This window comes from Stomoxys calcitrans, chromosome 4 (genome assembly GCF_963082655.1).
Source record: "Stomoxys calcitrans chromosome 4, idStoCalc2.1, whole genome shotgun sequence".
NCBI lineage: Eukaryota > Metazoa > Arthropoda > Insecta > Diptera > Muscidae > Stomoxys > Stomoxys calcitrans.
In genome coordinates, this window is record NC_081555.1 from 153,653,680 (window position 1) to 153,667,103 (window position 13,424).

At 32.3% G+C, this 13,424-nt stretch overlaps 1 protein-coding gene across 1 annotated transcript in view; it reads left to right on the forward strand.

The window, feature by feature from the left end:
• The first annotated feature begins 9,576 nt into the window (after positions 1-9,576).
• LOC106084604 (protein folded gastrulation) overlaps positions 9,577-13,424 on the forward strand; it is a 54,721-nt gene continuing 50,873 nt past the window's right edge. Inside the window, exon 1 of the mRNA XM_013248424.2 lies at positions 9,577-9,921. The gene's annotated coding sequence lies outside the window, so the exon portion shown is untranslated. The remainder of the gene's footprint in view (positions 9,922-13,424) is intronic.

Genomic DNA, 13,424 nt, shown 5'->3' on the forward strand with positions numbered 1-13,424 from the left:
ATTTTTTCCTAAAAATAAGTATCAAATGCATACCATTGTTCACAAAGTAGATACTAGACGCGAGACACAATTGCATTACTTTGAAAAGTTTGAAAGAAGAAAAAAAACTAAAAGTTGTCACAATTATCGTATTTGAAACTCTTGCAGCTACACTTTTGTTACGGTTGTAACTGCTGTCATTTCGTATTTATTTGAATAGCCGTAACTGAATACGGTGAAATTTAACTGTTTTTTTATTGTCCAAAGAAAATATAAAACACATTAAGCAACGAAAGAAGAAGCAGAAGGAAAAAAAAGTGAATTAGATTTTACGCCAGACATGAACGCCGCCGCCGTGTTAGTGCTTTTTTTCTTCTTTATTGTCTTGTGGCGCATGTCGTCAGTTTTATGTATGTCTTTACACTTTAAAACCGTTAACACTCCCAAGTTTTTATTCGTAAAAAAAAATCTTTGTTAAAGAAAAGACAAAAAACTGCAGAACCATAGATAAGACATTTTGATTAGGGAATATAAAAAAAAAAAAAAAACAAAAACGGCCCATGGAAGGACGGACGCAAGGCAAGGAAGGCCATAAAATTATCTTTTCGTTTTATTATTTTCTCTTTAATATTTGTTTAAATGGTAATGACATTGACTAATGTAATCATATATATTTACATTGTAGAGATTATATGAAAGTTTAGTTTACATTTACCTTGAGGCTCATAAATTATTTAATGGCTTTGGTAAATTAAATAGCCAGGGCTATTATAACTTCCGCTTTTATGCAATTTTTTTTTAAGATAATTCGTGAACGGCTGCAGTTCCTATGTATTAAACAAGGACAAGAAATTTCTTAAAATGACTGGGCGCCCCGGTAGCCGAGTTGGTATCGTGCTTGGAGTACCAGTGCAGGGGTTATTGTTTCGATTCCCGCCTGAAGCCTTGGTCTGTCGCTACTGTGGTATCACAATGGACCTGAAATTGCCTAAGTGAGTCTGTAAAGGACTGCCACTCTTACCTAACCTAACCTGACTCACATACTAAGTTTACGCAAATCTGCGAAATGCAATTTTTTCTGTGAACAAGTTCATAATGAACTTGCTTTTACGAAAAAGTTCATATTCTATGAAAAAGTTCATAATGAACTTTTTTCTATGAAAAAGTTCATAATGAACTTTTTTCTATGAAAAAGTTCATAATGAGCTATAACAAGTAAAATGGCATTAAATTCAAGCGGGCCGAACTTTGGATACCCAACACCTCGGAGAGATATATTAAACACCTTTCTTCTTAATACAGTGGAAAATGCATCCCATAGCAACTATATCCAAATATAGTATTAAGTCCACCATTTTCAAGAAGGCTATGTAAGGGTCTAACACAACCCATTGTACCACATTCATCGGTTTAAAAATTCACCTTTTATGGGCCTAGGAACTTAAATCGAGTGATTGGTATATGACAGCTATATCCAAATATATAGCGATCTGAACCATATAGAACACGAATGTCGAGGAACTTAACACAGCCCACTGTTTCAAATTTCAGCAAAATCGAGAATAAACTTCATTTTATTGTCAAAATAACTTAAATCGTTAGATCGGTACATATGACAGCTATATTCAAATATAGCCCGACCTTGGCCCTACTCGGTACGAATGTCGAGGGTCCTAACGCAAATCATTTTACCTTATTTCAGCAAAATCGGTTAATAAATTCACCTTTTATAGGTTTAAAACCTTAAATCGGGAGATCGGTATATATGGCAGCTATATCCAAAGCTGGACTGATCAGGGCCGCATTGAACAAGCATTTCGAAAAGCCTAACACAACTCGCTATAGCAAATTTCTCCGAAATCGCACAATAAGTGCGCCTACAATGGGCCCATGACCCTACATCGAGATATCGGTCTGTATGGCAGTTATATCGAAATTTAGTCCGATGTGGGCCGTATTGAACAAGGAGGTCGGGAGTCTTAACACAACTTAGCGTCCCAAATTTCAGCAAAATTTAGAAAGTAAAAGCGCCATTTATGGGCCCAAGACCCTAAATTTAGAGATCGGTCTATATGGCAGCTATATCTAAAACTGGACCGATCTGGGCCGTATTAAGCAGAAAACTTTTTTCTATGAAAAAGTTCTTAATTAACTTTTTTCTATGAAAAAGTTCATAATAAACTTTTTTTAATAAAAAAGTGAATAATTAACTTTTTTTATGAAGAAGTTCGTAATGAACTTTTTTCTAAGAAAAAGTTCATAATTATCTTTTTTCTATGAAAAAGTTCATAATCAATGTTTTTCTACGAAAAAGTTCATAATGAACGTTTTTCTATGAAAAAGTTCATAATGAACGATTTTCCATGAAAAAGCTCATAATGAAATTTTTTTGTATGAAAAAGTTCAAAAACTTTTTTAATGAATTTTTTCCTACGAAAAATTTTTTAATGAGCTTTTTTCTATGAAAAATTTCTTAATGAGCTTTTTTCTATGAAAAATTTCATAATGAACTTTTTTCTCTTCATAATGAACTTTTTCTATGAAAAAGTTCATAATGATTTTTTTTTCTATGAAAAAGTCCATAAAGAACTTTTTTCTATGAAAAAGTTCTTAACGAAATTTTTATGAAAAAGTTCATAATGATCTTTTTTCAATGAAAAAGTTCATTATGAACGTTTTTCTATAAAAAAGTTTATAATGAACGTTTTTTATGAAAAAGTTCATAATGAACTATTCTCCAGGAAAAAATTCATAATGAACTTTTTTCTATGAAAAAGTTCATAATGAACTTTTTTCTATGAATTTTTTTTTATGAAAAAGTTCATAATGAACTTTTTGCTATGAAAAAGTTCATAATGAACTTTTTTCAATGAAAAAGTTCATAATGAACTTGTGTCTTTGAAAATGTTCATAATAAATTTTTTTTTGTATGAAAAAGTTCATAATGAACTTTTTTGTATGTAAAAGATCATAATGAACTTTTCTCTATGAAAAAGTTCAAAGTGAACTTTTTCTATGAAAAAGATCATAGTGAATTTTTTTTATGAAAAATTTCTTAATAACCTTTTTTTCTATGAAAAAATTCTTAAAGAGCTTTTTTCTATGAAAAATTTCATATTGAACTTTTTTCTCTGAAAAAAGTTCATAATTAACTTTTTTCTATTAAAAATTTCATTTTTCCTATTAAAAACTTCATGATGCACTTTTTCTCTGAAAAAGTTTATAATTAACTTTTTTCCATTAAAAAATTCATAATGATTTGTTTTCTATGAAAAAATTCATAATGAACTTTTTTCTATAAAAAAATTCATAATGAATATTTTTTTATGAAAAAGTTTATAATGAACTTTTTTCTATGAAAAAGTTCATAATGAATTTTTGTTCTATGAAAAAGTTCATAATTTACCTTTTTCTATGAAAAAGTTCATAATAAACTTTTTTCTATGAAAAAGTTCATAATAAACTTTTTTCTATGAAAAAGTTCATAATGAACTTTTTTCTATGAAAAAGTTCATAATGAACTTTTTTCTGTGAAAAAGTTCATAATTAACTTTTTTCTATGAAAAAGTTCATTATGATCTTTTTTCTATCAAAATATTCGTAACGATCTTTTTTCTATGAACAAGTTTTAATGATTTTTGTTCTATGAAAATGTTCATAATGAACTTTTTTTCTATAAAAAAGTTCATAATGAACTTTTTTCTATGAAAACGTTCATAATCGGTTTACGTTTGGATATAGCTATCATATAGACTTATCTCTCTATTTAAGGTCCTGGGCCCATTGTCGGCGCATTTATTGTCCGATTTCGCAGAAATTTGTTATAGCGAGTTGTGTTAAGCTCCTCGACATGCTGAATGAACTTTTTTCTATGAAAAAGTTCATAATGAATTGTTTTTATGAAAAAGTTCAAATTGATATTTTTTATGAAAAAGTTCATAATGAACTTTTTTTTATGAAAAAGTTCATAATAAACTTTTTTTATGAAAAAGTTCATAATGAATTTTTTTTATGAAAATGTTCATAATGATTTTTTTTTATGAAAAAGTTCAAATTGATCTTTTTCTATGAAAAAGTTCATAATGAACTTTTTTTAATAAAAAAGTTCATAATGAACTTTTTTTAATAAAAAACTTCATAATGAACTTTTTTTAATAAAAAACTTCATAATGAACTTTTGTCTATAAAAAAGTTCATAACGAACTTTTTTATTTGAAAAAGTTCATAACGAACTTTTTTCTATGAAAAAGTTCATAACGAACTTTTTTCTATGAAAAAGTTCATAATGAACTTCTTTCTTAGAAAAAGGTTTATTAATTAATAATTTTTTTCTGGAAAAATTTAAAATAAATTAAAAATTTTCCTGATTCGCATCACTATTTAGAATTTTGTATTAGTCATGTATTTTATTTTTATGCTTCGAGCTATTTTTTCTTAATTTATTGTTTTTGATCTAAAAAATTAATTGTTGTGGGCATTTAATCCAAATTTTGTGTGTTTGGGAGTGATCACAAATTACTCTTATTTTAGCATCGAGAGCCCTTGTGCAGGTAATATGGCCGTTTCTTTTTTCTGTGAATTTTCATCATAATTTGTAGTTTGTTATATGATGACTAATAGCAGCTTTTGTTTAGTAGCAGTTTTGTGTTCGCGGTAAATACAAGCCGAATTAAGGCATAAAAACTCATCTTTATATTGATTTCATGTTCCATATGCCTTTCAAGGTAACCACCAAATTAACGCTGTCTCCAGCAATGCAAAAAATTTCTGTTTTTGTCTCAAACCCAAATATTTTATGTAAATAGAAAAGTCATTCAAATGAAAAACACCATCTAATCTCTACACTTGAAATCCACAAAGCGTAACCAGAAAACCAATATTAAACACCTGTGTTCATACCTGAGGCATAGTGATTAGATTACCTATCTGCCTGCGAGACAGACAGCCAGGGACAGGATTCTTACAGCTGATGTCGTCTTGTCGACAATAAAAGTTACTTAAAATGCTAATGAAGATAATGATCTCATTTTAATACACACAGGTCTTCTTCCGTGTCCATGGCCATTTAAAGCGTTTAATTTTTATGGTCGCAAAGTGAATTCCCTAAACCTTCACCACCATTAGCACCGCTGGCAGTGGGCTCAAAAAGCCAAAGGTTAATTTGGCTGGGCCACAGTGCTGCAATTTATGCTACCTAAGCACGCGCGTTCTCTTAAGAATGCGCCAAAATGAGATTAAAACTGGGTAACATAGCAGCTAAAAAAATAAAATCATTAATTTTTGATTTTGAAAATAGTTTTGGTAAAGAATTCAAGTAAAAAAGGGCAGGCTCAAAGGTAGGGAGCCTAAAATTTTCTTTGTCATGCCAGTTTGAATCTGGCACAAAAACAATTTTGTCACTTATCCCTAAAAAGAGAATAAGGTGGTCAACATTTGAAAACTGGATTACCCTGTCCCTCACTCGTGTTTGCCATTTGCTTTTTAAGCCATTGTCTAAGATTAGATGATATTCTGTCTGCGGCCTTTTTTCAATGGCCATGGCATACCTACATCACTAAACAAACCAAACGCAACGAATGGAAAGGAAAACACGGCATAACGATAAGAACAAAGCCCAAGAGATTTGTGCCATCGTATTTTCTTTTTTTTTGTTTGGTCTGTTAATTCTTTGTTTTTGTACTTTGACCTAATTAAATGCTATTTTTGGAAAATATTTTCGTGTTGCTCGCCTGCAGAAGTGTTCGTCATTGTCTGCAGGTCGGATGGTCTATGATACCTCTGGAAGATGTGACATTTCCATCATGAGTTTTATGCTCTCGCTTGCCAACTTGCCACTGACCTGTGCCAACAGCAAATAAATAAAACAAAGCAAAATTTTAAACCAACTGTAAAGCTGCGAAGACCTTTCTGCTCTTGTCTTAGGTGTGTTCTGCCCGCAGAAATGAGTTATTTTCCAGTTTGTTATCTGTTTTTATACCTGGATTGCACATTGAGGTGTTTATTTTGAATGTAATTTTTGTGTCTTTCTTCATTATTTGTTTTCAGATAACAATGTTGTTGTTATCAACATTTTGTTGACATATATACTCTTCATCTTTGAAGCAGAAGATTGTTAACTTCAAAAATCTACCTGCTGATGATACCTGTTTGTGAGTATTTGCTAATGGTCCTTTGAGTGAGATGATGGTGAGAGAACTCAAACTATGTGATATGAGTTTTTTGTCAATGATGCTATTTTGGAAAATGTGTATAAATTGACTGTGAGATACACCGAAAGAAAGAATAGACGCTCTTGAAAGGGGTCTCATATAAAAATTTGTCTATATAAAAAATTTCATAATACTATCACTATACTCTGCACCTCTGCAGGGTGTAATAATTTTGTGAATTTTTGTGTAACATCCCCAAGAAAGAGGGATAGATCCATTGAATAGTATATGGATCTACTAAGAATCACATTCCGATTCGATTGGACTAAATCGGTCTGTCTACTCGACTGTCCGATTTGGACATAGCTTCCATACGAGTGTTTATATTCGTTCGATTTGAACTGATATTGCAATAATGTGGTCATTTCTTAAACGATTCTCACGTTTTGGCATGAAGAAATCTCTTAAAACTTCCGATATTGGTGTATAATTTCATATAAAACGGTTTAGATTTAGATATGGCTCCTATGTGTAGTAATCACCCGATTTTCACTTTAAGAGCCTTGGTGAGAGTAACAGATTCCTAACAGATTTTCTTAAAATTTTGCATACTATCTGTTGGCCGATATTTCTCAAGCAAATTTTAATTTCGGTGGCTAAGCCTGAATGACCTTTGAAGTGAAGGGTATCTAAACGTCGGCTTTGCCCGACTTAAGCCGTACTAACATGTTTTTCAATAATAAACTTTTTCTATGCAAAAGTTCATAATGAGCTTTTTTCTATGAAAGAGTTCATAAAGAACTTTTTTTATGAAAAAATTCATTATGGACTTTTTTCTATGAAAAAGTTCATAATGGACTTTTTTTCTATGAAAAAGTTCATAATGGACTTTTTTCTATGAAAAAGTTCATCATGGAATTTTTCTATAAAAAAATTCACAATGAACTTTTTTCTACGAAAAAGTTTATAATAAATGTTTTTCTATGAAAAAGTTCATAATGAACTTTTTTTCTATGAAGACGTTTGTAATTTCTTTTTTCTACGAAATGTTCATTATTAACTTTTTTCTATGAAAAAGTTCGTAATGAAATTTTTTTCTATGAAAAAGTTCATAATGAACTCATCTTTTTCTATATAATAATTTTTTTTTATGCAAAAGTTCACGATCAACTTTTTTCTACGAAAAAGTTTAAATGAACTTTTTTCATAGTGCTCTATAAAAGTTCATTCATAGTAAACTTTTTGCTATGAAAAAGTTCATAATAAACTTTTTTTTATGAAAAGGCTTTTTTCTATGAAAAAGTTCATAGTGATTTTTTTCTATGAAGTAGTTCATAATGGCCTTTTTACTATGAAAAAATTCATAATGGACTTTTTCCTATAAAAAAGTTCATAATGAATTTTTTTCTATGAAAAAGTTCATAATAAATTTTTTTCTATGAAAAGTTCATAATGAACTTTTTCTACGAAATGTTTAATAATGAGGTTGTTCCTACGAAGAAGTTCATGATGAATTTTTTTCTATTAAAAAGTTCATAATGAATTTTTTTCTATTAAAAAGTTCATAATGAATTTTTTTCTATTAAAAAGTTCATATAGAACTATTTTTTTATGAAAAAGTTCATAATGAACTTTTTTCTATGAATGAACTTTTTTCTATGAAGAAGTTTGTAATGAACTTTTTTCTATGAAGAAGTTTGTAATGAACTTTTTTCTATGAAAAAGTTCGTAATGAACTTTTTTTCTATGAAAACGTTCATAATGAACTTTTTTCTATGAAAACGTTCAGAATGAATTTTTTTTCTATGAAAAAGTTCATAATGAATTTTTTTCTATGAAAAAGTTCATAATGAACTTTTTTCTATGAAAAAGTTCATAATAAACTTTTTTTCTATAAAAAAATTCATAATGATTTTTTTTTTATGAAAAAGTTCATAATAAACTTTTTTCTATGAAAAAGTTCATTATGAACTTGTTCTATGAAAAAGTTCACAATGAACTTGTTCTATGAAAAAGTTCACAATGAACTTGTTCTATGAAAAAGTTCATAATTAACTTTTTTCTATGAAAAGTTCATACTGAACTTTTTTCTATGAAAAAGTTCATAATAAACTTTTTTTAAGAAAAAGTTAATATAGAACTATTTTCATGAAAAGTTCATTTAGAACTTTTTATAGAAAAAGTTCCTGATAAACTTTTTTTGCAAGTATTAAGTTATTGGATTTAGTTTTTGTCAGTTATCAGCTGTTACTTTTAGCTTGCTTTAGAAAAAAAGTGTAAAAAAAGTACATTTGATTAAAGTTCATTCTAAGATTTATTAAAAATGCATTTATTTTCTTTTAAAAAATCCGCAATTACTTTTTGGGCAACCCAATAATTGTTTCGAATTAAATTATATTTCAAAAAAAAGCGGCACAACCTATTAAATTATTACCGGAAATCATGTGATCCTTTCGACAGACTACACATACACCTTCTTGATCATCTTATGTGAGTGCTTTCTCTCTCTCTCTCTTGTCTCTTGACCAGCCTCAAAATTCTTCTCTAACTCAACGAGTCTTACACATTGTTTAAGGTTATCTACAAATTTGTTTTGATTTTGTGGTTCTTAACAACAACAAAATCCCACCTACACCATACCAAATCTAAGCAGTAGTGGTTGATAACTGTGTGTGTGTGTGAGTGTTGGTGAAATTTCGTATATATGAAGACATTTGATGGTGTTTCCTTCTTTTCTAACTCAATTCCCTTTCTATACCATATTTTGAGTGAGGGAGGTTATGTTTGGTGGTTGTTTTAACTCGTATGATGATGACATTGCTACTCTGGTCATGCCATAGTTTTAGGCATGTCGTTGTTCCTAGGAGTAACCCAAAGATCTGATGTTCTTTCCATCTTACGATTCTGTTGTGCGATTGTATGGAGGTTGTGACGGGTCTTCCAGAGCACTTTTTTCTTCTTTTTGGTGCTGCATTCATGTGCTCTCCAAGTAATGAGTTTTTCGGGCATATTTTCGCTTTCATGTGTGGTGTTGTGTTTTTTTCCCATTTCATTCGTTTGTGATTTCCCCTTCTCTTTCACTCATAAATGTGGTTGTTCTATGGATGGATGTTTTGGTGGAATTTTTGATATTTTTCAATTCGTATTGTAAGTGTTTTGGAAAAAAACAAAACAGTGAAATTTTAGTTGTGTGCTCAGTTTGTATTGAGATTTCACGGATTTAAGACGCAAAATTTCGGAAAACGCAGAAATTGAAAAAAAACACGAATTGTTAAAATCGCATGCGAATTTTTGAAGAAAAAATTATGATGAAATATAAGAATGAAAAATGAAATACTAAAGAAAGAAATTGCGCGATAATAAATGGTTAATTAAATCCTTAAGAAAGGAATTAAGAAAAAATAAAGAAAATTTTTTAAACAAAGTTTGATTCCAAAAAAAAAAAAAAAATTGCGAAAATTTGTGTAGTGTCAAAAACCTACCCCAAAGTGTATAAGAAAAAAAAGTTTCTAACAACCCCTAAACCTATAACACAACCTGCCCTTCTTTGAGTAGAGCAAAATTTTGAGCAACAAAATTTAATAAATGTAAATTTTTTGACACCCCCTGCCATTTGGTATCCAAAAGTTTCTTTTCCTTTGGCTATTCCCTTTTGCTGTAATGGTGTTTTTTTTTGCCATAAATCTCTGTTCTAACTCTGACATGTCACCACAAACGGATACCATTTTCTAAAATTAGAAACAAAAAAACTTTGGATTAAAGCTCAACAAAACAGAAGTTCAGCGAGTGTCATGTAAGTGCGTCTTTGATTTTTGTAAGATTTCATGTTTTTTTTTGATTATTTATGTGAAAATATGTTTTGTATTATTTCCAAAGATTGCTCCCCTCTTGTTTTCTAACTGATAAGAATTTCAAGGTTTTCTTGAAACAAACTAAAAACGAAAACCATGTGAACTTATTTCGGTTTGTTGACGTAGTTTTCGTAAGGCGGTCTCATAAAGTTCAAAACTTGTATTTCACAAAATATGTGTAGGTGCTAATCAGAATCACTGAGTTTGTGGTATGAAGAACATGTTGGTTTGCTTTGGAAGATTGTGGAAATTTCCATTAACCCGGAAAGGGGTTAAAATCACAATTGTATGGATTTATGCGATTAAATTTTTGGAAAAGTGTTTTGATTTTGATTCAATATTTTCTTTTAGCAAGTAAAAATTATGGCATTGAAAATTATTTTTTCTGGGTGTAAAAATATTTAAAAACAAGTAAAACCGTACTTAGTTCGTCCGGGCCGAATCTTGGGAACCCACCACCATGGATCGCAGTTGTCGAGTTCTATGCGTGGCATCTCTTTTTAGGCAAACAGAGAATATTGAATAAGAACTGTTATGCTAATGGAGTTATATCAAGTTAAAGTCCGATTCGGACCATAAATGAATGTTGAACATTGTAGAAGTCATTGGGTAAAATTTCAGTTCATTCGTATAAGAATTGCGCCTTGTAGGGGTTCAAGAAGCAAAATCGGGAGATCGATTTGTATGGGAGCTGTATCAAGCTATTGATCGATTCAGACCATATTAGACACGTATGTTGAAGGTCTTAAGAGGATCCGTCGTACAAAATTTCAGGCAAATCAGATAACAATTGCGCTCTATAGAGGCTCAAGAAGTCAAGATGCCAGATCTGTTTATATGGCAGTTATATCGAAACATGGACCGATTTGAACCATACTTGACGCAGTTGCTGGAAATCATAACAAAACACGTCGTGCAAAATTTTATTCCAATCGGATAAGAATTGCGCCTTATAGAGGCTCAAGAAGTCAGGACCCAAGATCGGTTTATATGGCAGCTATATCAGGTTGTGAACCGATTTGGACCATACTTGGCGCAGTTGCTGAAAGTCATAACAAAACACGTCGTGCAAAATTTCATTTTAATCGGATAAGAATTGCGCCCTCTAGAGGCTCAAAAAGTCAAGACCCAAGATCGGTTATATGACAGCTATATCAGGTTATGGACCGATTTGAACCATACTTGGCACAATTGTTGGAAGTCACAGCAAAACACGTCGTGCAAAATTTCATTTCAATCGGATATGAATTGCGCCCTCTAGAGGCTCAAGAAGTCAAGACCCAAGATCGGTTTATATGGCAGCTATATCAGGTTATTGACCTATTTGAACCTAATTTAGCACAGTTGTTGGAAGTCACAGCAAAACGCGTCGTGCAAAATTTCTTTTCAATCGTATAAGAATTGCGCCCTCTAGGGGCTGAAAAATTCAGGACCCAACATCGGTTTTATGTGGCAGCTATATAAGGTTATGGACCGATTTGAACCATACTTAGCACAATTGTTGGATATCATAACAAAACACGTCGTGCAAAATTTCATTTCAATCGGATGAAAATTGCGCCCTCTAAAGTCTCGAGAAGTCAAGACCCAAGATCGGTTTATATGGCAGCTACACCAGGTTATGAACCGATTTGAACCATACTTAGCACAATTGTAGGATATCATAACAAAACACGTCGTGCAAAATTTCATTTCAATCGAATAAGAATTGCGCCCTCTAGGGGCTCAAGAAGTCAAGACCCAAGACCGGTTTATATGGCAGCTATGTCAGGTTGTGAACCGATTTGAACCATACTTGGCATAGTTATTGGATATCATAACAAAACACGTCGTGCAAAATTTCATTTTAATCGGATAAGAATTGCGCCCTCTAGAGGCTCAAAAAGTCAAGACCCAAGATCGGTTTATATGGCAGCTATATCAGGTTATGGACCGATTTGAACCATACTTGGCGCAGTTGCTGGAAATCATAACAAAAAAAACGTCGTGCAAAATTTCATTCCAATCGGATAAGAATTGCGCCCTCTAGAGGCTCGAGAAGTTAAGACCCAAGATCGGTTTATATGGCAGCTATATCAGGTTCTGAACCGATTTGAACCATACTTGGCACAGTTGTTGGATATCATAACAAAACACGCCGTGCAAAATTTCATTCCAATCATTCCAATTGCGCCCTCTAGAGGCTCAAGAAAGACGCCCATTAAAGGCGCATTTATTGTCCGATGTCGCCGAAATTTGGGACAGTGAGTTGAGTTAGGCCCTTCAGCATTCTTCTTCAGTTTAGCTCAGATCGGTCCATATTTGGATTTAGCTGTCATATAGACTGATCTCTCGCTATGCTCCAAAAAAGGCGCATTTATTGTCCGACGTCGCCGAAATTTGGGATAGTTCTTCGACAGGTTTCTGCAATTTGGCTCAGATCGGTCCAAATTTGGATTTAGCTGCCATATAGACCAATCTCTCGCTATCCGATTTTGGGTCAATAAAAGCCGCATTTAATGTCCGATGTAGCCGAAATTTTGGACTGTGAATGGCATTAGGTTCTTCGACAGCTTTCTGCAATATGGTACAGATCGGTTCAGATTTGGATATAGCTGCCATATAGACTGATCTCTCGATTCAGGGTCTTGGGCTCATAAAAGGGGCATTTATTGTCCGATTTCCCCGAAATTTGGGACGGTGAGTTGAGTTAGGCCCTTCAACATTATTCATCAGTTTGGCTCAGATAGGTCCGGATTTGGATTTAGCTTCCATATAGACCAATCTCTCGCTATCAGATTTTGAGCCCAAAAAAGGTGCATTTATTGTCCGATGTCGCCGAAATTTGGGACAGTGAGTTGAGTAAGGTTCTTCGAAAACTTTCTGCAATATGGTACAGGTCAGTTCAGATTTGAATATAGCTGCCATATAGACCGATCTCTTGATTTAAGGTTTTGGGCCCACAATAAGGCGCATTTATTGTCCGATTTCTCTGAAATTTTGGACAGTGGGTTGCGTTAGGTTCTTCGACAGCTTTCTACAATTTGGCCCAGATCGGTTAAGATTTGGATGTAGCTGTCATATAGACCGATCGCTCGATTTAAGGTTTTGCCCCATATAAGGCGCATTTATTGTCCGAAGTCGCCGAAATTTGGGACAGTAAGTTGTTTTAGGCCCTTCGACAGCCCTCTTAAGTTTGGCCCAGATCGGTTCAGATTTGGATGTAGCTGCCATATAGACCGAACTCTCGATTTAAAGTATTGGCCCAATAAAAGGGGCATTTATAATCCAATTTCGCTGAAATTTGACCTGGTGACTCATGTTAGGCTTTTCGACATCCGTGTCGTAGATGGTTCAGATCGGTCTCTAGTTGGTTATGGCTATCAAAAAGACCAATATTTTGTTTTACAAATTTGAACAATGACTTGTACTTATTAGACCACTCAATATCCGTGTCGATTTTGAT